At 43.8% G+C, this 26,525-nt stretch overlaps 1 non-coding gene across 1 annotated transcript; it reads left to right on the top strand.

Annotated features, from left to right (window-relative positions):
• Positions 1-24,493: 24,493 nt before the first annotated feature.
• On the top strand, positions 24,494-24,575 carry trnap-agg (transfer RNA proline (anticodon AGG)). Its single transcript has one exon. It is a non-coding gene; the product is annotated as a tRNA-Pro (tRNA).
• The last annotated feature ends 1,950 nt before the right edge of the window (positions 24,576-26,525 follow it).

Genomic DNA, 26,525 nt, shown 5'->3' with positions numbered 1-26,525 from the left:
GTGACCTCTCGTTGTTGAATCCTTCAACCTGGGAAATAAAACTTTTCTCTATCGACCCTGTCTGTTCTCTTCATGATTTTGTAAACCTCAAAAAGGTCCCCCTCAAACTCCTTTTTTTTCTAATGAAAACAAACCTAACCTATTCAACCTCTCTTCCGAGATTGCACCTTCCATACGAGGCAGCATCCACTTAAAACTGTTACGCGCCCTCTCCAAAGCGTCCACATCCTTTTGGTAATGTGGCGACCCGAAATTTACACGGTATTCCAAGTGCGGCTAGACCAATGTCTTGTTCAATTTTAACATGACTGGCCAGCCATTTTATTCAAAACCGCATCCAATGAAGGCAAGCATACTATATGCCTCCTTGACCACTCTATCCACCTGTGCAGCAACCTTCAGTGTACAATGGACCTGCACTCACAGATCTCTCTGTCCATCAATTTTTTTTCCAAAAGCTCTTCCTTTCATTGCAAAACTCGATCTAGAATTAGACTGGCCGAAATGCCTCACATTTGTATGTGTTGAACTCCAGCTGCCACTTTTCACACCAACTTTCCAGTATATCTATATCCTCCTGTATTCTTTCACAGCCCCTTATACTTTCTGCTGGTCCAGAAATCTTCGTGTCATCTGCAAACTTTCTGATCATTCCAAGAGTGCTCTCTTCCAGATCATTTAAGTATATCACAAACAACAGTGACCAAAACACTGACCACTGTGGAGCACTACTGGTCATCTTTCTCCATTTCCAGAAACTCCCTTCAACTGCCACTCTCTGTCTCCTATTGCGCAACCAATTCTTTATCCACCTGTCTAGAACACCCTGCACACCATGTTACTTTACGTTCTGCATTCGGTTACCATGGGGAACCTTATCTAGCTCCTTACTGTAGTGCTTGTATATAACATCAACAGCCTTTCCTTCATCTATCAACTTGGTCACTTCCCAGAAAAACTCTATTAAGTTGGAAACTCACGAACCCCCCTACACAAAACCATTTTGCCTCTCACTGATATGCCCATTCTTTTCTAAATATGAAAAGATCCTACCCTCAGTACCTTCTCCAGCAACTTTCCCAACACTGGTGTCAGGCCCATTGTTCTGTAGTTATCCGGAATATCCCTACTATCCTTCCTGTACAGGGGACAATATGAGCAACGTTCCAGTCGGCCACAACCTCACCTATGCTTAAGGATGCCACGGAGATATCTGTCAGGGCCCCAGCTATTTCCTCTCTCGCCTCACTCAGGAACCAGGGATAGATCCCATCCGTTCCTGGGGATTTGTCCACATTAATTACCCCTAGCCTGCCCAACACAGCTTTCCTACTTATGGCAACATGATCCAGACTAATCAAATGTTTTACTCTAGACTCAACATTCATCATGTTCCTCTCCTCAGAGAACACTGATGCAAAATAATCATTCGGAATCTTACCCACTCTCTCAGATTCGACAGAAAACCTTCCTTAATTTTCCTTTAGTGGATCAATCCTTTTTCTAGTTACCACTTGCTTCTTATATATGAACAATCGGCTTTAGGATTCCCCTTAATTCTGCTAGCGTGAAGTTGGTTCATGACCCCTTTTAACCCCCTTGATTCCTCGTTTAAGACTTGTCCTACTCTCCTCATGTTCCTCCAGGAACCATTCTGTTCTTAGCTGCTGAGGCATTATGTATGCTTCCCTTTTCCTCTTGGCGAGTCGTACAATTGTCCTGTCATCAACGGTTCACGAATATTGCCTTTCAAATCCTTTGCCTTCAACGGGGCATGCCTATCCTGCACTATATTTAACCTATCTTTGGAAGCCTGCCACATATGAACTGTGGACTTTCCTACAAATAGCTGTGCCAATCCACATTTCCGACCTCTTGCATAATTTTGATATAATTAGGTTTGGCCAAGTTTAGTACTCTTTCCTCAGGACCACTCTCATCTTTGTCAATGAGTATTCTAAAACTTACAGAATATTGGACACTTTCCAAAGAAATCACCCCCGGCAACTGCTATCACCCGCCTTGGCTTGTTCCCCAATATCAGTTCCAATATGGCCTATTCCCTCGTCGGACTATTGATATACCGCTCCAGAAAACTCACCTGGAGGCTTCTTACAAATGGTGTCCCATCCAGACCTCTGACGCTAAGAGTATCCCGGTCAATGTTGGGAAAACGGAAATCTCCAATCACCACTAAATTATTGCCTCTACGTCTTTCCATGATCTGTTTAACTTTTTTGTTACACCTCACGCTCACTATAATACAGCCCCAAAAGTCTAACCTCACCCTTCTTATTTCACTGCTCCATCCATAGTGTCTCACGACCCAAGCCCTACATGGTGCCCTCCTTTCGCACAGCCATGATATCATGCCTGACCAGCAATGCAACTCCTTCCCCTTTTACTTCCCTCCCTGTCCCGCCTGAAGCATCTATATCCTAGAACATTTGTTTGCCAACCATGCCCTTCCTTCAACTAAATCTCTGTGATCGCAATAACGTCATATTCCCAGGCACCAACCTAAGCCCTAAGTTCATCTGTCTATATTCCATGCATTAAAGTAGATGCATTTCAGGCCACCAGTTCTTTTACATTCATCTTCTCTCAGCCTACTCTTCCCATTATTAATGCTATCTTCCTGATTCTTACATTTTCCAGTTTCCACCTCACTGCCGACTTGTTTTCTCTTGTGGTTCCCAGCCCTCTGCCACATTAGTATTAAACGTCTCCAACAGAAGTAGCAAAAACTCCCGAAAGGACATTCGTTCCCGTCTGGTTCAAATGTAGATCGTCAATTTTCTTATAGTCCCACCTTCGCCAGAACTGCTCGGAAAGTCCAACAAATCTGAAACCCGCCCTGCAGCACCATTCCTCAAGGCGCGTGTTCATCGTGCATTTTTTTATTCGTTTCTACGCTGCCAGTCACGTGGCACCGGCAGTAATCCCGAGATTACTACCTTTGAGTTCCTCCTCTTTAATTTCTCTCCTCGCTCCCTGAATTCTCCCTGCAGGTCCTCATCTCGTTTTTTTTTCATTGGTGCCTGTATGCACCAAGACAACTGGCTGTACACGATCCCCTTTCCGAATGTTCTTCAGCCGATGGGTGACATCCCTGACCTGAGCACCTGGGAGGCAACATAACTCCTCAGAATTGCTGATGCTCCACAGTGAGTCCACCCGCAGCTCCAAAGTGGCCACGCGGTCAATCAAGTGCTGCAGCTGGACACACTTCTTGCAAGTTTAGAAAACCTTTACAAGAATTTGCAAGGTTTGCACTGCTTGGACATGAGATCGAAACTGAATAGGCTTCGTCAGATTCCCAGGAGCTTCAGGGCTTAGAGATGCCCTCACAGAAGCTGATAAAATAATAAGGAAGACAGACGGAGGAAATAGTCAGGGAGCACTTTTTCACAAGACACGCGAGTTCAAATCTACATAGCATAAGTTTAATGTGAGAGAGGAAAAATTTAAAAGGGATGTGATGGACACATGTTTTTCACACAGAACTTCTGTGTGTGTAGAATGAATTGCCACATTTAGTGGCAGAGGTTGGTGCACTCACAACATTTCAAAGGCATCTGAATGGGTGTCTCGACAGGAAGACCTAGGGGAGATAAGGCACAAATATTGGCAGATATGTATGGATTAATTTCGGTTATCTGTTCGACAAGGGCAAGTTGGATCGCGGGATTTGTTTCCATGCTCGACAACTCTGAGATGCTCCAGCCACCGGCAACGGTTTGAATACACCATTTGCAAAAAACGCATGATGTTTGTTAGCCAACCAGCGAGTTTGGCTATTTTGTTTGGAGAGTGGATGGGCCCAACCGATCCAGAGATGAAGGTTTTCCGGATATTTGCTGCCAATGACCATTCTTCTAGACAATTTCCCAAGTTCACCGTCAAAGATTTTGGCTGAAGAAAAATATCGCATTACCCACTTTGCTCTCCAGTGAATCCAAAAACTAATAGCTCTTAACGTGGAACAGAATCAAAACTGAAAAGGCAGTAACATGATCAAACAAACCGAAGCTTAAGTGCTATCTGTGAGGCACTGTGATTCGTCTCCAACATGAACTGCTCGCCCAAATAACAGCGAGGCAATTCCAAACCTACTGGAGATTTAGTGTATTGCCAAGTCCTAGAAAGTGCTCAAGTATAATAAAACAAAACAGAACAACAACGAACCATTAGAAGTGAACATTTCCAATTATATCCGTGATTAAATGAGGCCATCAATGTGCCGGTGCCTCCATCTGATTGAGAGAGCCAATCACCTTTTTCCCTCACCAGGACAGTAATGAAGGAAATGAAAGTATAGCAACGTTTCACATCGCGATTGCCCACCTTTTCGCCACAGCATCAAAAAACGGCGAACTGATTCAATGCAGGATCTTCTTTCGAAATAACGGTGAAATAGCTATATCTATTCACTTTCAGAGTAAACGAGGAACAACGCAAATTGTCTAGAATATGAATAACGAACATAGACTACTTGGGTCCCAGATTCTACTGATGCACAGACTTTCATATGGAACGGTTCCTTGGATGATTGCCCAACATCCAGAAATTTTCTGGCTGCCTTCTGTTTGCCCTGACACATTAATCTTGTGCTGCTCTAATCGAATTTGCCGATATTGCCATTTGTCCGTATTGCTACTCGGGATAGCTGGTCGTGGCAACTCGTGACTGCCACACAAATTCTTTGCCAAAATTGGATAGTCCCGCAATGTGATTCGCAGTACACGAACGTCGCAACGAGGATATGCCACGTGGCAAGTTAAAAAGTACGCTTACATTTATTAAAGTAAGTTTCTGGGAACTGACAGCCAGATTCCTCCTTACACTCGGAATTATTACAACACATAAACCAACAGCCTCTCTCAGAGACAAATGACCAATGCCCAGCTTGTGCCGGACAAACGTAGTTGACAAGATTGCACGCAGGGACTGCACAACAAACTATAGAGGAGAAGCAGACAGACGACCATCGAGCTGCATTCATGCAGTTCAGTTACCCTGTAAACCCCGTACACAGCTGTTCCTTGTAGGTACACACAGGGCACTGAGTGTCTCTGACTCAGGGACTTGGGACTCGGATTATATGACCGTCTGCAGCACTGGTTACTTCCTTGTGTGAGGTAACTCCCGATGGAACATATGTAAAACACGATAGCTGATTGAGAAAAACGTCCAAAATAGTACCCAAGAGACGTATTTCTGTTGTGTTTCTGGTCCTGTTCCTGACATGACATCCAGCATTGTACTTATTGTGTGCTTCCTGACGATTCGGTGCATGCTTCCGTGATTGCATTGTGTGCAGTAATCTGCGTTTTAGCTGCAATTACGTGCGTTTGAAACCCAGGACCACCTGCCTCTATTCTGTTTTCTTCTTCACATGCGCAATTGCAACACAGTAAACGATCAATTAATATTGGAAAATGACATACACAGGCGTGTGAAAAGCCCAGTTTCCGTGGCAATTATGCAATGGTTAGAAATTACATTGATTCAGGAGATAAGGATGGAAATGTGTTTGGATAGAGATGAGGAACATTGAGGAAACAGGAAACAGCCGGTGTAGCTTACAAGATCACTTACAGTAACCACAATGTAAAATGAAACGTGCAGGAAAAAATACTGCCAGTGAATGATAAAAGAAGGTAAGAATTATGGGAGACATTCATTTCCCTTCTTCCACTCCTATTTGAATTGAAAGAAACTTTGAAGAAAAGCAATCGAAAAGTCATATATGCAACATCGAACAACGTGCGCCATCCCTTGGTCATTGATTACTGTAGATTAGAATACTTACAATGTGGAAACAGGCCCTACGGCCCAGCAACTCCACACCGACCCGCCCCAGCCCAAATGCATTCCTCTCCATTCACCCCGTCAATTTAGCATGGCCATTTTACATAACCGGTACATTTTTGGACTGTGAGAGAAAACCAGAGGAAGCGCACGCTGCCATGGGGAGAATGTGCAAACTCCACACATTCAGTTGCTTGAGGCGGGAATTGACTCTGACTCTGTGGCATTGTGAAACAGCAGCGCTCACGATGGTGTCAGCGTTAGATGGGAGTTATTTGCCGTCTTTTATTGGGAAAAATCTCTTTCATTGTGAGCATCTGGAAAGACCAGTTCGTTCGCCAGAATAAGAAATGAATATGTCACTAACCTTTGATTGTTTCATGTCCAAGAACACTCAGATCAATACCTCCCTTGATCAGCTCTGATGGTCATGTTTGCAAAGAGATCTAGCAAATTGCCAAGTGTGATTTTCCTTTCAATCAATAATTTTGACTCGGTTTGGCTGCAAATATCTTTTCCTAACTTTGTGCTTTTCTTCTTTTACATTGGTGTCTCGCACCTTACAATTGACAGCAGAGTTAGGAGAGGAGATGGAAGCATTTAGCCCATCAAGTCAGCGACAGCTTTCAATGAGATCATGGCTGATTTGGTTAATGCTCAACTCTGCTTTTTAGTCAGTACTCATGGCCGAGTGGTTAAGGTGATACGTTAAAAATCCATTGGGGTTTCCCCGCGTAGGTCCGAATCCTGCTGACTATGCTATGAATGCTTTGCTGCTGGGCGAATTTCTGCTCAAGGTTCAAAAAACTATTTTGCAAACCAGGCCGGTAATTTAATTAGACTTTGGAACTCGAGTTTTTCATCAGAAATGTACCATACTTAAAACATTATCTCTGTTTCTCTTTCCAGATACACTGCTCGACACATCGGGTTTCTGTAGTTGTTATTGAACGTACTAAGCAGAATTGCTGCTTTTCATTAGGTTCCTTTAATCCCTGTCCTCTGTTCTCTGACTCTGGCCAGTGGCAACACTTCCTCCTGCTCGTCAAAGTGCTCATTCCCCACCGCTCCCTCTCCCATCATTACAAACAACCGCAGGAAATCGCCACTTAACCATCTTTGTTCCAAAGTGAAACTCATCAGCCTCGGGAATCTCTCCACCAAACGGGACTTCTCATCACTGGACATGGTGCAGGCCAGAGGTTTCTGAAGTTTTACTGTGAAAATATTGTCAATTGGCAGTTGGAAAAATGTTAAGGAACCAAACCAATCCAGGCACCATCTTTGGGAATCTTGACAAACTCTTTGGGAAGTGGAATCAGAGGAGAATGCAGAAGGGTGAACTGTCGGACCGAGTAGAGGCCGGAACATTGACTGATGTTCTCGGGACAGGAACTGATCTGAGACATTGAAAGAATTCTCGGCCCTGTACATGGGGAATAGAAAGTTCATTTGGACTCTGCGACAATGAAAATCTCTGGAACACACAAGACACTGAGAGGCAAAAAGGGAGATTATCCCTGATGGAGGTGAGCTGGTTCCCAGTGACATGGGTGTGTCTGTCGTGGGGGTATCAGACTCTTAAAATGTCTCCATAATGAATGGTTCAGTCTTTCATTTGGAAAAGTAAAACTGATAGAGGACAGTAGTCGTTTAGGGAATGGCACATTGAATTTGGAATTCAGTCACGGACTGCTTTAGAGGATCGTCGAATTTGTTAGGTTGGAAGTTTCAGCGCATTCGACCGTTAACTGAGCTCAAACACAAGAACCATGCTCATTCGGTATGGTGGATCAACAGTACAGCATTTTAAAGAAGTTTAAGCAACGATCCTTCAATGTACAGGACATGCAACGCCAGGATTTGACACCATACTAGTCACGTTATTACCAGGTACTTTACCTAATTCATCAACGGTGTCAGCGCAGACGATGCTGTTCATATCCATATGTGTATTTGATTAGCTGTTCAGTCACAGTAATTTGGACATTTGTATCTTTATGAAAGTTGCTCCATAAGAATTTAAACTAACTTCCGCTGATACAGAAAAGAAACGTTCACACCTGGACATTCTCCAGTGCTAATGCACAGAAAGAGCCAATCTCGTATTGCGTTCATTTTCAACCGGATATATTCATCTGTTTAAGCCGACAGAATAAAGAAGATACGTTCATCCTCTCGGGGCCCATTAACCACGTTAATATGCACAGAGGGAATACAACGCCAAGAGAACAGTATCATTGTCGTGAATTGATCAGCAGTGTTGTGTAAGTCAGTGTAAACAGTGGCCAGTATAGGCTGACCCATTAATACCAACAGTGAGCCTTGTATCACCACTTCCTCTCTCACTTACAGCCTCACACCCTCCAGTCATCATTGCCTTTTCACTTTACTCAAACGCCCTGCTCCACTACTCCCTTCTCCCGATCGCTTGCGGGCGTCCACGTAGAACCTGCAGTTGTTCGAAACCCATTCGTGGCGGATAGACGTCACTCAATGGCACTGGATTCAATGCCCATCCCTAATTACTCTAGTGATTGAGATGATGAGGTACTGTACAGAAACTTGAGCGAACTTAACATAGAGGTACAGCCAAGATGCTGTTAGCGAGGGAGTTCCAGGATTTAGGAATATCCAGATACTTCCAACTCAGAAAGGCGAGATCCCTGATAGGTGATTTGCGGTCACAGTTTTCTCTTGTTTCTGCTGCTATTGTCCTTAGAGATAGATGTAAACAATCACAGGATTGATTCTGGCAACCAAAATAAAAACCCTGCATCTACTGTCGTTTGTGGAAGTGAGTTCCAAACCTCTCCCAAATATTGTGTGTAGAAGTGCTCACTAACATCTGTCCTGAATACTCTGAACCTCATTTTCAGACTCATTGCAGAATCCACAGCCAACTGAAACAGTTTATCGCTTCATTTTAGTGTCTTGCATTACTACTCTCAGGTCACCACTTAACATTCAAAGTTGTCGCAAAAACAGGCTTCATTTGTATATCAGAAACAGAAATGGTTCACCTGAAGAAGGGCCTGTGCCCGAAACGTCGAATCTCCTGTTCCCTGGATGCTGCCTGACCTGCTGTGCTGTTCCAGCAATAAAGTTTCAACCTTCACCATATCTAACACCATCTGTGGGATAGCAAGAATTAATGTTTCGCTTCCGTTGACCATTCTTTGCAACTGACTTGCCTGATTCCTTATCATACCTACAAACGGTATGAAACCGGAACGGATGGCAGAACACAGAGATTAGGAAGTTCTGCATTTGCAGTGACATCGGGAGTCTCTATCACTGGAGAATTGTAAGGAGACTACTGCTCAGTGAACTGATCTCGCACTTCCTGTGTCTAAATAAGGAAACTTGTCAGTGAATTGGAGACTTTATTGTTCAAAAGTTTAAACCAAAGAGCAGATCAGCAGCAGACTAAAACAAGTGAAATTGTCATAATGCCTTATAAGGAACGTCAATGAAGACCAGGATAGTGAGGATCATCTTCTCCACATGTTTGAATTGTTTGATGCAGTTTTCTGTGCGACGTTATCTCTCCCTTCAGGCAACTGACAAGCTCCTTGTTTGAAAATCTGACTTGATGCATCACCAAAGGTGTTGCATTGTACTGTGTGTAAGCACCTTGTGGAGACTGAGACTGTAGCATTGCTCACATTTTTTTTTGTTTTTTATTCAAATTTCTGAGAAATGAAGAAGCTTAATAAAAAGCTTAATCCCAGTTTTGGAGAAGCATTGCTCATCAGTACATGATAATCAGCTCACGTGAAGATATTGCAGAATTGATATCAGAGACCTCATTCAAACCCTGCAACTACAGATGCCATGAATTCTAAGTTGAAATTCTATGTCTAATGCCTTTAACCCATTACAACTTACCATGGAAAATCCCTTCCGATTCGCCTCTACCCCTTAGGGAAGTAAAGCTGCTATTCTTATTTGCTCCAAGATACATGTGACTCCAGACGCACAGAAACTGGATTGGTTGTTGCAGGTCAGTTATCTAAACTCCAGGACCTCACTTCAGGAATTATTCAAGGTTCTGTTCGTTAATAAATGTCCAGAGTTCAGCCGCATTCTTACCTCCTCAACTCCTGAAGCATTCCATTTCACAATGCAGCAGAATTCTGGCAATGTGAAGGCCTCGGCAGAAAAGTGAAATGAATTTCACACATCCTGATTAAGATAATCCAATCAACACCTCTGGAAATTCAATGGTGTTGCCATTACCTAGTCTTCAACGATCAACAATCTGGGAGTTACTATTAACCCCAAAATGAACTGTCCTCCCAACATAAATAATGTGGCTACAAGAGCAGGCCAGATAACTGCCATCAGCAATGGGCTTTGTGACTCCAATCGCTTCTCCAATACGGAGAAGTCTCACGTCAAGTGTGTGATGGAATACTCCCCGATTGACTGAACAAATATATCGACAACATACCCCAAGTTGTTGGAAAGCGCCATTATGAAACATTCGTACGAAAGGACAATGCTTCGAATATTTAATAACTGAAATGAAAGCAGAAAGTGCTGGAGAAGTTCAGCAACTCTAACAGCATACTTGGAGAGAAATACAGTTAACTTTTTGAGGCCAAAATGACTCTTCTTCAGAACAGTACTGAAGGGAGGACATGTAGGACAAGAAACATTACTTCTCTGACAATTTACCCAGTTGCTAACAGGTCGGCTGAGTTTCGTCAGAACGTTCCATTTCATGGCAATTGAGCCAGTTCGATTGGCACTTTATATGTAATTTCAATCCATTCACCACTGTCGCAGTTTTTTGATTCATCAACAATTTCCATTTGACAGCACACTCCAACTCTAGTACTACTATCGTCCTAAAGACAAAGGAAGTAAACGAATGAGAATATAATTATCTGCATGTTCCCTTCCAAGCTACTAACCATCACAATTGGATAGGTATTCCTTCAGTCAGTCCTTCACTGTCCCAGTGGATCAGAGAGTTGCTCTCCTCCCCCACTTCAAAACATCCGAATAGTTAAATGAACTGTTCAAATAAACTTTATCAAACTCAATTGTTAGAAGGCCAATACTTACTGGGAGGTGAGAAAAACTTCACAAAAATGTAAGGCTTAAGCTACAGAGTTAAGAGGAGCAGTTTGGAAAAATGTATCCCTGTGTTCTTGCAGCAGATTCGTGTAATCAGACATTTGAGATAGGCTGATTCAGCAACTTGCCATGAATAGAAATGTTGAATTTGGTGATGCATTTTCACTGGAGGTATTTTCCAGCCATGATTCTGTTTCAATTAAATTTGCATAGTCGTCAATTCCAATTGAGATGAACACTTGCCAGTTAACTTTGACACAGATAATCAGCGTGAAACCACCATTCACCATTTTACTAGCAAGCTGCTGAGTTGTACCATGCCTTACGCTGTTAAAGTATCGATGTTATGAAATAGAATCATACCATTCCTACAATGTGGAAACAGGTCATTAGGCCCAACAAGTTCACACGCAACCTCTAAGGAGTATTCCACCCACAGCAATTTCCCTTCCCTATTACTTGCTCCTGACCAACACATTCTGGAGAACGAGGTATAATTTAGTATATCCAATTTATCTAACCTGCATAGCTTTGGACTGTAGTAGGAAACTGGAGCAACCCGAAGAAACCCATGCAGACACTGGGAGAACCTACGAACTCTAAACGGTCGCCTGAGGCTGGAATCAAATCCAGGCCCTTCATGTTGTAAGGTAGCAGTGCTAACCAACGAATCACGAAAGCTAACTTCAAACCTTAGTAGAGCCATTCTTCTGAATAAGCCTGATATCAAAGACATACACGTCTCCATAGCCATTTTGCAGCAAAAGATAGACATAAGTAGACTAGACATACTCCAGCACGTGGCTGAAGGTGATCAGTTAGAGGATAGATGTTTTATCATCATTTATGAGCAGCTGACTAAGCTGCGCTACTTAAAGGCTGCAGCAGGAAGTCCTCAATCAAATATGTTCTTCTTACCATTCGTCCTGCTAAGACTGCGGTATTTATGTTCATTTAGGCTATGTTATATATTTTCGGTTACACCATTCTCCTGTTAGAAGGCATCCCCCGAGATTTTATTTCATGACTTTGCCTGTTTGAAATTTGGAAAGTCTCTCAGATACTGCCAAAACCTCTTCAAGAGGCTTCCCCTCCCAGAATCAGCTCTTGCGTTCGAACTTCCCCTCATTGTCAGTCCTACTCCATAGAAACTAACTGGAGACAAATACATGTATGATGTCACCGAACAGGCCATCACCGCGCTTCACCCTCTCCCAGGGAGCAGCACGGCTCAGCGTTGATGTTCGATGCCTTGCAAATCCACTTGGGATGATGGGAAGAGTGGTTATCATCTACCTATACACGATCAAAATGAACCTGAATCTGAGAAGTTACCATTCCAATCAGCTTGAAGTACGTGCATTAAATGTACATAAATGAGACTAATTCGACTGTTTATGATATAGATTAAGAAACACAAGATTTGATCTTAATGGTAAAAAGCTGTGATTTCCGAAGCGTGAACACTGAATGCATAACTTTAAATTGCGTAAGTGCAGACTTCGAGGTGTAGTTCCTGTGTGAGAATTGGAATATCGTTTGCAGACATTCAAAACGACACCTAGAAACATTATTTATCTTTCGGACTGTCTGGAAAATCGCACGATCGCAATAATTTTCGTAAAATCCCAATTGTGTGGAAGTAGGCCGTTCGGTCTATCAAGCCCACACCAAAGCAGTGAATATTATCCCAACAAATCACTTCCTAATCGATCCCCTTCCGGTTTCTCACAGCGAAATAACCTAAAGTCTACATACCTGGACAAGTTGGGTATTTTTCCATTTGGCAATCCACCGAAACTACACAGCTTTCATAATGTGGGAGGAAAACTCACGCACACATGGGAGGAGTACAAGCACCATACAGACAGTCGCCACAGGCTGGAATTGAACTGGGTCCCTGTCACCGTGTGGTAGAAGTGCAAAGCATGGTTTTTCTTCCGTCAGATCACTGGGTTCAAGATAAATGACATTTAAACAACTCAGGCAAAGCTTTGAAGCATATTTCGTCCCTTGAAGTATGTTTTTCTTTGAAATTGAACCACATTCCAAAGTACATACATTGCAAAAGAACCGCTTGAACCTTAACATTTCATCACAAACAACAACAAGTTCAGAATTACATGCGGCAACAGGAGTAAATGAGCTTGAACATAATGTGGAGGGGATAGTGCGTGCAGTGGTGTTTCCGTGTACCTGCTGTGGAGGTTGTTGGACTGCGATGGACCAATTCAGAAATCACACCAGGTTAAAGATGCACATGTTTATTTGAAATAACAAGATTTCGGACCAGAACCCTTTCGTTAGGTGAAGTGGGAGGGAATAACACAGTTGACTGAATTTAAGGGAAGAGAGATCAAGGGCAGACAGATCAAAATATCAGGCAAATTGTGGGAGTGGAGTGTCAAAGACTTAGTCTCTGCAAGTGAACAAGAGTGTCAGTCAGTGTGAGTAATGTGTCAATAACTGAGTGCCAACAGAATGGTTGACCTATGATCCAACAAAGTGAGGCAGAGAGATAATTACAAACCATTAAAATAAAGTCGTACTGGAGACAAATCAAGGCACTGGAATGATATGGAACAGAAACAGAAGCAACTGGAAAACCGCTCCACAACAAAAACACTAGAAGAAGGATCACCAGTTCCGAAACATTAACTCTCCCGTTCCGAAACATTAACACCCCGCCCAGTAACCCTTGCCCTTGCTCCTGGTTTACAGCATTCCCAGTTATTCTGATTTTTATTTGGCTAGAGTTGCATGCCGCGAGTCTGAACCAAATTATCAGTTAGCCAATATTGAACAAAGTGATTAAGGTAGAGAGACAATAACAACTTGTCACGGTGATGGTGTGAAAACAGAACAATAAGGAAGATTTCACAGATACAGAACAGTGTGGTGGGTCACAGGTGGTGTGACATTAACCGAATATCATGGTTGATGCCATCACCACAACTAAGGCAGTTGGCGATCCAATTCTGTTTGGCGTTTTTGCGTTGTTGTATATCTCGAAAGCCACCTTGGCCGACATTTAGTCGAAGATTGAAAACCAAATGTCCTTGATTGCTGAACTCTTCCCCGACTGGGTGTGAATAATCCTGTCTGGAAACTGTTATGCCGTTACCATTCATCCACTGGCACACCATCTGCATGGTCTCGCCATATATCATTACTGGGTATCTTGTGGTATCTTCTGGTATCATTGCCTGCTACATATGTGACAAACAACATTGCCTGAGTCACATGCGTACCTGTCATGTACGTGGTGGGTGGTGTACCAACGGGTGATGGTAGTGTCCATGTCTTGCAAAGGTTGCGAAGGCATGGTGCTGTGGTGTTGTGGTTAATGCAATGTGAAGGCTGAGTAGTTTACTGTAAACGGTCGTATGTTATAATTTTGCTGGGTGTTTGAAGGTGAGAAGTGAAGCCATGGGGATGTTCTTAGTGAGATGCTCATCATCATCGGTGACATGCTGAATCCTGTGAAGAACGTGCCGAACTCCAGGAAAGTACTGACGATGAAAGGTACTCTATTAGTCGCATCCTCTGTCTGTCTTCTAACGAGTTCACAGCAGATTTTCACTGTGGCACACCGGAACTGGCGATCAATCAGTTCAACATGTACCCCATCATCATGAGGATATCCTTCAAAATATTTAGGTGTCTGTCGCATTATTCCTCATCTAAGCGGTTCCTGTGCAGGTGAAGTGCTTGTCCTTACGGTATGGCTTCTTTAATATATTTAGGATGGAAGCTGGAGAAGTGCAGTATCATGCAGTTATCCTTGGGCTTGCGGTGGAGTGAGATGCTGAGGTGTTATTTCTTAATCTTGGTTTGTGGTGGGTTTGGTTGTATCATCCTTATAAATGGAATAGGCATTCAGTTAAAACCACGAACAGAAATACCAGGAGAATCTCAGCAGATCTTACAGCGTCTATTCAGAGAGAATCAGAGACAAATATTTCAAAACTTCATCAGAACTCGGTAGTCTCCCACAGGCACTGCCAAACTGGTTAGTTTCGACAGCAGTTTCTGTTTTTGCTTCAAATTCCCAGAATCCACAGTTCTTTACATTAACCATTAAAGCAATGCAGAAACTTTTTTTATCGTTCGTCAAACCAAAGGTTGCTGTTTGGAAAACATTTTCCTGACCCCATTAGAAACACGAAACAGTGCTGCACAGAAAACAGATGCAGTAAGAACATCAATCACTGTCGCCCTGGCGCTATTGAACCAGTAACATTTCAGTTAACAGTCGAATGAGCTGATACTTCCAACCTAACATCTTGGACGATCCTCGAAAGCAGTCTGTGATTGACCTCCCACTTCAGGCTGCCATTCCCAGAACGACAACTGTCCTCTATCAGTTTTACTTTTCCGAAATAAGGACTGGGACATTCATAATCGCGACATGGGAACAGTCTGATCCCATCCACGACAGACACACCCATGTCACTGGGATCCAGCTCTGCTCCAATCGGGAACATCTCTCTTCGAACCTCTCAGTATCTTGTGTGGTATCGAGTATTTCCATTGTCCCAGTGTCCATATAAGGTTTGTATTCCTCATGTACAGGACCGAGAATTACTTCAATGTCTCCAATCAGTTCTTGTCCTGAGAACATCAGAATCAATGTCCCGTCCACTTAAAGAATGGGAAGTTGTCCTGACTGTTTCCGATCAGTCTGACAATTCACCCTTCTTCCTTCTCCTCTGAGTCCTTTTCCCAAAGAGTTTCTGAAGATTCACAAAGCTGGAGACTGGGTGACGTGTTTTGCCTTCTTAACATTTTTTCACCCGACAAGTGACAATATTTTCCCAAATTCTGTTCACAATCGTCTGTATTTCACCATGTCCAGGGATGAGAAGTCCCGTTTTGTGGAGGGATTCCCGATGTTGGTGAGTTTCGCTTTGGAGCAAAGATGGTTTGTCAGCAATTTCCTGCGGCTATTTATAATGATGGGAAAATTAGTGGTTGGCTCTTCGACGAGCGGGGGGAAGTGTTGCCGCTGACCAGAGTTAGTGAACGGAGGACTGCGGTAAAAGCAATCAATTCAAAAGCAGCACTTCTGCACAGTACATTCAAAGAATACTGCAAAATCTCGATGGGTCTGGCAGTAACTGTGAAAAGAGAAACGGAGATAATGTTTTAAGTGTGTTGCATTTTTGATTAATAACTTGAGTTTGCTAAGTCTAATCAACTGACTGGTCTTGTGTGTTGAGACGAGATTGCTGAACTGTGAGTGAAAACTCGTCCAGCATGACATCACTGAAAACGGAACCAGCAGAATTCGAACCTGTGGAGGGAAGCCCCAATGGATTTCTAATCCATCATCTGTATCACGCGGCCATGACTACACGCGTGCAATGCTGTCTTAGTATGTCTTATGTAACGGAAAATTCCAAGCTGAAACACTAGGATTTGGCTTTTCCTGGTACCCCAGTATTCGCTGTCAGACTCTCTTGCTTTCGAAAGGAGGAGAATGCTGGGGTGCCAAGAAAAGCCAAATCCTGGTGTTTCAGGTTGGAACTTTCCATTACATAAGACATACTAAGACAGCATTGCGCGCATGTAGTCATGGCCGCATCAATTTGAAGTGCACACATATTGATGAGAGATAAAGTGGATGGGTAGGATCCATTTTCATGCGCAGAGAGGTGAATAAACACAGCACTGGATCGCGAAAGAAAAATGTCCTTGCATTAGGGCGGCACGGTGGCACAGTGGTTAACACTGCTGGCTGACAGCGCCAGAGACCCGCGTTCAATTGCCACCTCATGCGACTGACTGTGTGGAGTTTGCACGCTCTCCCTGTGTCTGTGTGTGTTTCCTCCGAGTGCTCCGGTTTCCTCCCACAGTCCAAAGATGTGCAGGTCAGGTCAGGCGAATTGGCCATGCTAAATTGCCCGTAGTGTTAAGTAAGGGGTAAATGTAGGGGTATGGGTGGGTTGTGCTTCGGCGCGGCGGTGTGGAATTGTTGGGCCGAAGGGCCTGTTTCCCCACTGTCAGTAATCTAATGTGTCTAGCCCTATTCACTGGCAGTAGAATTACGCTCATTGAAGTCTTCTTGAAAACAATTCACCACTGGCAAATCTGATGTGCAAATTAGGTATACTATTTTTAATCAGAGGTCAAAATATGAAAATGTGTCAAATACATGGAGCGGCACTGGAGAGTGCAGACCTACCTTCAGGGGCTTATTCTGCTCTGATGTACACCCCCGAGAAATTGGGACGAGAGTGCGTTCTCACAGCTGAAGGGATCAAACATTTAAGAAAATGATAAGGAGGATATTCACTCTTTCAGAGGGTAGCAAATCCGTGGGTTTGCTAACCACAGAGGGCTGTGAAGGCGAGGTCTATTCAAGGCTGTGATAGACAGACATGGAGCATCACGGAGATGAGAATAAAAACGGGGGTTGAGAATTAACCAAATCAGCCATGATCTCATTGAATTTTGTCGCAGACTTGGTAGGCTAAATTGCTTCCATCTGCTCTCGTATCTTTGCCGTCATTTGGAAGATACCGGACACCATTTTAAAAGAAGAAAAGCACAACTTTAGGGAGAGGTGGTTTCAGTCAAACTGAATCAAAATTATTTATTGAGCGAAAAATCATACTTGCCATGTTTCCAGATTTCTTTGCTAGCATGACTAGCAGAGTTGATCAAGGTCGTCTGATTGTACTTGGGCATGAAACAAACAAAGATTAGTGACATAATCTTCATTTTATTTATGTCAAAAGTAATATCTTTCCTGATGGTCACAACAAAGAGGATGGTTTCCAAGAAAAGACAGAGACGAAGTCAGCTGTAAACTAATCGATGACCAAAATATGGCTCGCGTAGTTCTCTGGGACAGATATGATTTATTGATTATTGTCATCCAAACTTTTTTTTTAACCATTGAACCGTGAGTGGGAGATGGGAAGCTAAGATCACCCGTAACTATTGCCAGCTTTTATCACTCACATGTAGTATTTTTTTCTTGTACGTAGTGGTTACTGCGAGTGCACTTGGAAACTACACCTGCGGATGACTTCTTTCCTTACTGGTCCTCATTTCTACACAAGCACGTTTTATATCCTTATCTCCTGAATCAAAGTAATATGCAACCAATTGATAAATGTCACTAATACCTTGGCATTTCACAAGGTTTGTCACCTTCCAATGTAAATTAATGATTTGCCGTGTTGCAATTGCATACAATAAGAGATAACAAAATACAGGGAGGTGTACCAGGTTTGCAAACGCACGTTATTGAAGCTAAATTGCAAGTTTCTGCCCAAAATACGATCACGGAAGCATGCACCGAACCGTCAGGAAGCACACAATAAGTCCAGTTCCAGAGGGCATGACAGGAACAGCACCAGAAAAACCACCAAAATACTTCTCTCGGCTAATATTTTGGATGTACATCTCAATGAGCAATCGAGTTTTACATATGTTCCAACAGTAGTTACAACACAAGGAATTAACCAGTGCTGCAGACGGTCCAAGCCCCTGAATCAGAAACACTCAATGCCCTACATACAACTACAAGAACATGTGCCCGTGGCGGATACAGGCTGGCTGAAGTTCATGATTGCAGCTCGCTAGTTGTCTGTCTGTTTCTCCGATATAGTGTTTCGTGCAGTCCCTGCGTGGAATCTTGACAACCACATTTGTCCTGCACAAGATGGGCATTGAATATTGTTTTCTGGTGAGCTTTCCCTCAGCGAGGCTGTTGGTTATGTGCTGTCCTAAATCCGTGTGTTCAGAGGAGTCTGGCTATCAGTTTCCAGAAATGTATTTTATTAAAGGGAAGCAAGGTGTTTCAATTGCTTTATGGCATATCCTAGTTGACAATTTAGTGTGCCAGACATCTGGGAATGCAGTTGTGGGATACATATTCTTGGCAAAGAATTTGTGTGGCCGTCACTAATTGGCACGGCCAGCTGTCCCGAGTAGCTATACGTACAGACAGAAAGCATCCTCGAGAGCAGCACAACAGTAATAGAACATGGCAATCAGAAGGCAGCCAGAGATTTTCTAGAAGCAGGGCACCCATCCATGGATTCCATCAATAAACACATTGATCAGGATCCAATCTGCAACACCAACAACTGGACCCAGCGGCACTGAAACTAAATCAATTCCAACCGCCACAGGACAGTAGGCTTCACAACAGGCTCTGCAACCCTGAGGATGTTACCCAGAACTGTGAGGATCCCACTTCCCAGCACCGCAAAACATTCCAACAACATCTCCATGAAGCACACGAGCTTCGCATCTTTCTGCTCCAAAGCACTCCGATTTTTCACAGCAGAGCTTTGTACACTGAACTCCCGCGTGCAAGGTGAGGATGCCAAACCCAACACGATCAAAAACGGCAGTGAGAGCGAGGGCAACAATTTCCATTGTCATATGAACAGCCACAAACACTCTCTTTGAAAGGTACCTTTAAATATGAAAGTCTGTGCAGCAGTATAATCAGGGAACCAAGCAGCCTGCGCTGGGTATTCATATTTCAGACAATTTCCTTTGTTCACCGTTTTCACTGAACGTGAATGGATATTACTATTTCATTGCTGATACGAAACCAGATTCTGCATTGTATCTGCTCGCCGTTTTTGTTGTTGCAGTGGCGAAAAGGTTGGCAATCGCGATGAGAAATGTTTTTTGTATTTCTCGCATTTCCTTCATTACTGTCCTGGTGAAGGGGGCTGGTGATTGGTCCTCTCGATCAGATGGAGTCATCAGCGCATTGTTGACCTAATTTCATCACGAGTGCAATTGGTAAACATCATTTTTCATGGATTATTGCTGTTCCGTTTTGTTTTATGTTTGTTGAGCACTTCCTGTGACTTGGCAATGCACTAAATCTCCAGTATGTCCTGAATTGCCTCGCTGCCGTTTCTCTGAGCAGTTCATGACATAATCGGATTGCACTGTAACAAAGGCAGCATGCATGTTTCGGTGTGTCTGACAATGGTCCACCCTTTCTGTTTTGCTTCTGTTCCACATGAAGAGCTGTCAGTTTCTGGATTCGTTGGAGAGCTGATGGGGGTAACATTATCCGTGCGGTATTATTCTTCAGCCAAACTCTTTGATGGCAAAGTTGGGAAGGTGCCAAACGAATGGTCATTGGCAGCAAAAGTCCGGAAAGACCCTCATCGCTGGGTCAACTCGTCCCATCCACCCTCCAGAAAGAAAGGCAAACGCGCTTACTGCCTAACAAACAGAGTGCATTTTTTTGCAAATGGTCCATTAAAACTGGTGTTAGCTGCGGGAGCACATCAACGATGCCGAGCACGGAAAAATACCCTACTATCGAACATGTCTTCACTCAGCGAGTCGTAAGTTCATGGAATGCTCTGCCAGTAGCAGTGGTGGACTCTCCCTCTTTATGGGCATTTAAGCGGGCATTGGATAGGTATATGGAGGATAGTGGGTTAGTATAGGTGGGCTTGGATCGGCGCAACATCGAGGGCCAAAAGGCCTGTACTGCGCTGTATTCTTCTATGTTCTATGTCCCTGCTGAACAGATAACCGAAATTAATTGAACCATATTTGCCAAAATGTGTTCCTTATCTCTCCGAACGCTTCCTGTGTATATACCCATTCGGGATGCCATTGAATTTGCCTTAAATGTGGCAAATCATTCTGCACACACAAAAATGTCTGAGTGAACTCGCTGAGTTTCTGCATGACACCATGACCAAACTTTGGGCCAAAGTTGGAAACTGCGACGAGAATAGATGGCTCTCTGATTAGCCGCAAAGCACAAAGGATGGAATGGCCTTTTCCCGCTTTGTAAATCTTCGAAAACAAGTTGAAAATAATCTGCAACGAAAATGTTCGTGTGAGGATTTACTTGTGAGGATTCGGTACTCTCAGCACCGTGGCCCGGATCGTATTCCCGCTCATGGAATGGTTGTATTGTTCAGCAAACGTATCGGTGCACCAGTACTTCTGCCGATTTTCCGATGCTGGCAGGTCATTGGTTTTGTCCAAAACATTATGAAGGTTAACATAAAACAAATAGCTGCAGTTTCTGGAAATCTGAGCCAAAAACGAAAATTGTTTGCGGAACGCAGCAAGACTGGCAACAGAAACGTCGACATTCCTGCTCCTCGGATGCTGCCTGACCTGCTGTGCTTTTCCAGCATCACTCTGATCTAAAATCAGGTTCCAGCATCTGTCGTCCTCACTTTTACATCGTTTCTTCAGTGTCGCTGGTTCCCTATGCAAGAACTCCATCTCTAGCGGTTTCATGTCTGTACCTCCACGCTGGGGATTTGAAGCGTGAAGAAAAGTAACTCACCCCCTCCATCTCTGGGGTAATTAGGGACTGAAAATGAATCGTGTCACATTGAAATATATCGAGATGCGACTTAATGTTTGTCTTTTATTGGGAACCATCTCTTTCATTGTAACCATCAGGAAAGAACATTTCGTTCACCAGAAAAAGAAATGAATATGTCACTATTTGTTTGCTTCAGGTCCAAGAATACTCAGACCAATAGCTCCCTTGCTTACCTCTGCTGGTCATGTTCGCAAAGAGATCTAGCGAATTGCCAAGTGTGATTTTCCTTTCAATAAATAATTTTGACTCAGTTTGGCTGCAAATATTTTTTCCTACCTTTGTGCTTTTCTTCTTTTACATTGGTGTCTCGCACCTTACAAATGACAGCAAAGGTATGAAAGGAGATGGAAATAAGGTAGGTGAACTTGCAGCGTTGGTTGGTACCTGGGACTTCGATGTTGTGGCTATTACGGAGACATGGCTAGAACAGGGACAGGATTGGCTGTTGCAGGTTCCGGGATTTAAATGTTTTAGTAGGTTTAGAGGTGGGGGTAAAAGAGGGGGAGGTGTGGCATTGCTTGTCAAAGATAGTATTACAGCGGTGGAAAGGACGATGGATGAGGACTTGCCATCTGAGGTAGTTTGGGCTGAGGTTAGGAATAGGAAAGGCGAGGTCACCCTGTTAGGAGTCTTTTACAGGCCTCCTAATAGTCCTAGAATCATTGAAGAAAGGATTGGGAAGGTGATTCAGGAGATGAGTGACAGTAATAGGGTGGTTGTTATGGGGGACTTTAACTTTCCTGATATTGATTGGGAAAGCTATAGCTCAAGTTCGTTAGATGGGTCAGTGTTTGTTCAATGTGTGCAGGAGAGTTTCCTGACACAATATGTAGACAGGCCAACAAGAGGTGAGGCCATACTGGATTTGGTTCTGGGTAACGAACCAGGCCAGGTGTTAGAATTAGAGGTAGGTGAGCACTTTGGGGATAGTGACCATAATTCGGTGATTTTTACACTCGTGATGGAGAGGGATAAGTGTGTACTACAGGGCAAGAATTATAGCTGGGGTAGGGGAAATTATGATGCGGTGAGGCATGACTTAGGATGTGTGGCTTGGAAAAGTAGACTCCAAGGCAAGAGTGTAAATGATATGTGGAACTTGTTCAAGGGGCAACTATTGAGTGTCCTTGATAATTATGTACCGGTCAGGCAGGTAGGAAAGGGTCGTGCGAGGGAGCCGTGGTTTAATAAGGAATTGGAATCCCTTGTTAAATGGAAGAGGGCGGCCTATCTCAAGATGAGACGTGAAGGTTCAATTGGGGCGATTGAGAGTTATAGGGTAGCCAGGAAGGACCTGAAGAGAGAGCTAAAAGCAGCAAGGAGGGGACATGAAAGGTCCTTAGTAGATAGGATTAGGGAAAACCCTAAGGCTTTCTATAGGTATGTTAGGAATAAAAGAATGACTAGGGTAGGAATAGGTCCAGTCAAGGATAGTAGGGGGAAGTTGCGTGTGGAGGCGGAAGAGATTGGGGAGACACTGAATGAATACTTTTCTTCAGTATTCACTCAGGAACAGGGCATTGTTGTCGATGAGAATACTGAGGCACAAATAAGTAGAATGGATGGCTTTGAGGTATGTAGAGAAGAGGTGTTGGAAATCCTGGAAAAGGTGAAAATAGATAAGTCCCCTGGGCCTGATGGCATTTATCCTAGGATTCTCTGGGAAGCAAGGGAGGAGATTGCAGAGCCATTGGCCTTGATTTTTATGTCCTCTTTGTCTACAGGAGTAGTCCCAGAAGACTGGAGGATAGCAAATGTGGTTCCCTTGTTCAAAAAGGGGAGTAGGGATAGCCCTAGTAACTATAGGCCGGTGAGTCTCACTTCTGTTGTGGGCAAAGTCTTAGAGAGAATTGTAAGGGATAGGATTTATGCACATCTAGATAGGAATAATGTGATCAAGGATAGTCAGCATGGTTTTGTGAAGGGCAAGTCGTGCCTCACAAACCTTATTGAATTCTTTGAAAAGGTGACGAAGGAGGTTGATGAGGGGAAAGCGGTAGATGTGGTATATATGGATTTTAGTAAGGCGTTTGATAAGGTTCCCCATGGTAGGCTACTGCAGAAAATACGGAGATATGGCATTGAGGGTGAGTTGGAGGTTTGGATTAGGAATTGGCTGGATGGAAGAAGACAGAGGGTAGTAGTTGATGGCAAAGTTTCTTCATGGAGTGCCGTCACTAGCGGTGTTCCGCAAGGATCTGTTTTGGGACCATTGCTGTTTGTCATTTTTATAAATGACCTGGAAGAGGGGTTAGAAGGTTGGGTGAGCAAGTTTGCGGATGACACGAAAGTCGGAGGAGTTGTTGACAGTGAGGAAGCATGTGGCAGGTTACAGCAGGATATAGAGAAGCTGCAGAGCTGGGCAGAAAGGTGGCAGATGGAATTCAATGTAGCTAAGTGCGAGGTGATTCACTTTGGGAAGAATAACAAAAAGATGGGGTACTGGGCTAATGGTCGGATACTTGGTAGTGTGGATGAGCAGAGGGATCTTGGTGTCCATGTACACAGATCTCTGAAAGTTGCCACCCAGGTAAATAGTGCGGTGAGGAAGGCATATGGCGTACTGGCTTTTATTGGTAGAGGAATTGAGTTCCGGAGTCCTGAGGTCATGATGCAGTTGTATAAGACTCTGGTACGGCCGCATCTGGAATATTGTGTGCAGTTTTGGTCGCCATACTATAGGAAGGATGTGGAGGCATTGGAACGGGTGCAGAGGAGGTTTACCAGGATGTTGCCTGGTATGGAAGGAAAATCGTATGAGGAAAGACTGAGGCACTTGGGGCTGTTTTCACTAGAGAAAAGAAGGTTTAGGGGTGACTTGATTGAGGTGTACAAGATGATTAGGGGGTTAGATAGGGTCGACAGTATGAACCTTTTCCCGCGTATTGAGTCGGGTATTACAAGGGGGCATAGCTTTAAATTAAGGGGGAGTAGATATAGGACTGATGTTAGGGGTAGGTTCTTCACTCAGCGAGTCGTTAGTTCATGGAATGCCCTGCCAGTAACAGTGGTGGACTCTCCCTCTTTATGGGCATTTAAGAGGACATTGGATAGGTATATGGAGGATAGTGGGTTAGTGTAGTTTAGGTGGGCTTGGATCGGCGCAACATCGAGGGCCCAAGGGCCTGTACTGCGCTGTATTCTTCTATGTTCTATGTTCTATGTTCTATTTCGCTCATCAGTCAGCCAGAGCTTTCAATGAGATCACGGCTGATTTAGTCAATTCTCAACCCGACTGCGCTGGCTGTAGTCATGGCCGAGTGGTTAAGGCGATGGATTAGGAATCCATTGGGGTTTCCCCACGTAGGTTCGAATCCTGCTGACTACATACGAATACTTTCCTGCTGGAATAATTTTCGCTCAAAGTTCAGAAAACCTATTTTGCAAACCAGCCCAGTAATTTTATTGGACTTGGGAAACTCGAGTTCTTCATCAGAAACGTTCCATATTTAAATAATTATCTCTGTTTCTCGTCCCAGATACATTGCTCGACACATCGGGTTTCTGCAGTTTTTATTGAACGTCCTAAGCAGAAGTGCTGCTTTTCATTAGATTCCTTTAATCCATGTCCACTGTTCTCTGACTCGGGTCAGTGGCAACACTTCCTCCTGCTCTTCAAAGTGCTCATTCCCCACCGCTCCCTCTCCGGTCATTACAAACAACCGCAGGAAATTGCCACTTAACCATCTTTGTTCCAAAGTGAAACTCACCAGCCTCGGGAATCTCTCCACCAAACGGGACTTCTCATCCCTGGACATGGTGCAAGCCAGAGGATTGTGAAGAGATACTGTGAAAATATTTTCAGTTGGCAGTTGGAAAAATGTTTAAGAAGCAAACCATATAATTTAGGCTCCAGCTTTGGAAATCTTGAGAAACTCTTTGGGAAATGGAATCAGAGGAGGATGATGAAGTGTGAACTGTCGGACTGAGTAGAGGACGGGACATTGACTCTGATGTTCTCGGGCCAGGAACTGATCTGAGACATTGAAAGAATTCTCGCTCACGTACGTGAGGAATGCAAACTTCATCTGGACTCTGGGACAATGAAAAACTCTGGAACACTCAAGAAAAAATCCAAATACTGACTGGGATCACGACAGTACGAGTACTATAGATGGGTTAGTTTTTGCCCAGTGTGTGCAGGAGGGCCTCCTGACTCAGTATGTAGACATGCCTTCAAGGGACGAAGCCACTTTCGATTTAGTACTGGGTAACGAGCCTGGCTAGGTTTTAGATTCGGAAGTAGGTGAGCACTTTGGAGACAGCGATCACAATTCTCTCAGGTTTACTTTCGTGATTGAAAGGGATAGGTGTACTCCACGGAGCAAGAGGTTCAGCTGGTGGAAGGGAAATTACGATGTATCGAGGTAAGATTTAGGAAACGTAGAATGTGGTCGGAAACTGCAGGGGATGAGCACATTAAAATGTGGAGCTTATTCAAGGAAAAGCTCCTGTGTGTCCTAGATAAGTATGTACCTGTCAGGCAGGGAGGAAGATATAGAACGCGTGAGCCGTGGTTTACTAAGGAAGTGGAATCCCTGGTCAAGAAGACCAAGACGTCTTATGTTAGGATAAAATGTGAAAACTCAGTTAGAGCGCTCGAGGGTTCCAACGATATCAGGAAAGACCTATAAAGAGAGCTGAGAAGAGCCAGGAGGAGACATGAGAAGTTGTTGGCAGATAGGATCAGTGTTAACCCTAAGGCTTTCCATAGGTATGTCAGGAATAAAAGAATGACGAGAGTTAAATTTGGGACAATCAAGGATAATAATGGGAAGTTGTGCGTGGAGTCAGAGGAGATAGGGGAAGCACTAAATAAATATTTTTTGACAGTATTCGCTATTGAAAATGAAAATGTTGGCGAGGAAGGTATAGAGATACTTGCGTCTAGACTAGAAGAGATTGAGATTCACAAGGAAGAGATATTCGAAATACTGCAGAGTTCAAAGTTTGTGCGAAGATTTATAGCTCGGGTGCTCGTTGTTGTGGTTCTGTTCGCCGAGCTGGAAATTATTGTTGCAAACGTTTCGTCCCCCTGGCTAGGCGACATCATCAGTGCTTGGGAGCCTCCTGCGAAGCGCTTCTTTGACGTTTCCTTCGGTGTTTATAGTGGTCTGTCCCTGCCGCTTCCGGTTGTCAGTTTCAGCTGTCCGCTGTAGTGGTTGGTATATTGGGTCCAGGACGATGTGTTTGTTGATGGAGTTTGTGGATGAATGCCATGCCTCTCGGAATTCCCAGGCTGTTCTCTGTCTGGCTTGCCCTATGATAGTAGTGTTGT

This window comes from Chiloscyllium plagiosum, unplaced genomic scaffold (assembly GCF_037043375.1).
Source record: "Chiloscyllium plagiosum isolate Xiang-an unplaced genomic scaffold, Cpla_swu_hap1 HiC_scaffold_13, whole genome shotgun sequence".
Taxonomy (NCBI): Eukaryota; Metazoa; Chordata; class Chondrichthyes; order Orectolobiformes; family Hemiscylliidae; genus Chiloscyllium; species Chiloscyllium plagiosum.
This window is presented reverse-complemented; position numbering and strand designations above follow the sequence as displayed.